The sequence below is a fragment of the Myotis davidii genome, unplaced genomic scaffold (genome assembly GCF_000327345.1).
Source record: "Myotis davidii unplaced genomic scaffold, ASM32734v1 scaffold989, whole genome shotgun sequence".
Classification (NCBI taxonomy): domain Eukaryota; kingdom Metazoa; phylum Chordata; class Mammalia; order Chiroptera; family Vespertilionidae; genus Myotis; species Myotis davidii.
Genome location: NW_006299599.1, coordinates 48,780 through 50,764, shown reverse-complemented (window position 1 = coordinate 50,764; position 1,985 = coordinate 48,780).

The window sequence follows — 1,985 nt, the reverse complement described above, 5'->3', positions numbered from 1 at the left end:
TTCCCTCCTGCGGCCCAGACCCCTCCCCGGGGAGGGGCAGCCAGCAGAGGCCTGGCGTCTGGGAAGCGGGAGCCGGGGAAGAGCCGCTGGCAAATGTTACCGTAGAGGAGCCTGTGGGGCCGGTGCCCTGAGCTCCGCGCTGGGGAGGCCAGGAGGCAGCATGGACGCCGAGAGCGGGGTGGGCGGGTCCTGCTTCCTGGCGGGAATGCCCACGGGCCTGTGACCCTCAGTGAGGCCAGCGGTGCCCTCGTCCGGAAGCAGGTGGTTCCATCGACCTGAGTCCCACATGCGACCGCTGTTGGACCCGCTGCAGGGAATGGGGTCCCACTGTCCGAGCCGCTGCAGGGAATGGGGTCCCACTGTCCGAGCCGCTGCAGGGAATGGGGTCCCACTGTCCGAGCCGCTGCAGGGAATGGGGTCCCACTGTCCGAGCCGCTGCAGGGAATGGGGTCCCACTGTCCGAGCCGCTGCAGGGAATGGGGTCCCACTGTCCGAGCCGCTGCAGGGAATGGGGTCCCACTGTCCGAGCCGCTGCAGGGAATGGGGTCCCACTGTCCGAGCCGCTGCAGGGAATGGGGTCCCACTGTCCGAGCCGCTGCAGGGAATGGGGTCCCACTGTCCGAGCCGCTGCAGGGAATGGGGTCCCACTGTCCGAGCCGCTGCAGGGAATGGGGTCCCACTGTCCGAGCCGCTGCAGGGAATGGGGTCCCACTGTCCGAGCCGCTGCAGGGAATGGGGTCCCACTGTCCGAGCCGCTGCAGGGAATGGGGTCCCACTGTCCGAGCCGCTGCAGGGAATGGGGTCCCACTGTCCGAGCCGCTGCAGGGAATGGGGTCCCACTGTCCGAGCCGCTGCAGGGAATGGGGTCCCACTGTCCGAGCCGCTGCAGGGAATGGGGTCCCACTGTCCGAGCCGCTGCAGGGAATGGGGTCCCGCTCTCGGACCCGCTGCAGGGAATGGGGGCTCCATTGTTGGACCCACTGCAGGGAATGGGGTGCCGGCAGCTCCTGGGCTGGACTCAGCACGGCCCCCCACATCCCCCATCCCCCCTTCTCCTAAGGAACATTCCCCCCAAATTCCAAGCCCCACAGTGAACGGTGTGTCCGTCTCCTGAGCAGACAGGAAGCTGACGCTGCGAACCCCGTTCTGTGAGGCAGACGGAGGGGCTGGGAAATCGGTGTCCGGCTCTTCGATCAGAGTCTGTGCTCTGCCGGGGCCGCTCGCCGAGAGCGCTTTTCCCAGAGTCTGTGCGGACCCAGCTGCAGCTCACGACGGGCTGGAGTGTCACAGGGGGTGACACGCGTGTGGCCACGTGCGGTACTGTGTGCGCGGTCAGTGCTCACTGTGAGGATGCTGTCCTCGGCTGTCACACCCACACGTGTTCGTGGGTCCAAAGACACCCCCCCCCGCCCCCAGCCAGGCATCTGTGTGACGGGGGAGAGCAGGGTCACGTCCACGTGACCTCGGTCCCTGGAGGGAGACCCTCTGGGAGGGGACGAGTCCCCTTGAGCCCGTGTCTCCCTTGGAAATCACCTCCCCATCGGCGGCCGGGGACCGAGACGCTCAGGGAAGCAGGTGGGGGCACCCAGCTGGCGGCTGTGACATCGAACGTCGCTGTCGTGAAAATGTCTGCGAGCGTTCCGGAACCAGAGGCCGTCTGCCTGTGTGGTGGTAGCATGCACAGTGCGGGCGAGAGGTATTGACCTCCTCCTCCCACCTCCTCCATCAGCCCTTCACAGGCCGCCGGCCGCACAGGAAGGAGCCTCCAAGATGAGGACATGCGCTTGGGGCGTCCAACAGACAGGATAAACCCAAGAAAATTCCCAAGACAGGAGGCCACAGGGGCTGCGATGTGAGACATTTGGGACAAAAGGAAGAGAGGAAGGGGGTGGGGTGGGGATCTCAGAGGTGAGAACGGGCGATTCACAGGCGGTTGAGGAAGAGCAAGCAGAGGGGGTGGCAGGAACCCCCCTCTGGGACCCAGG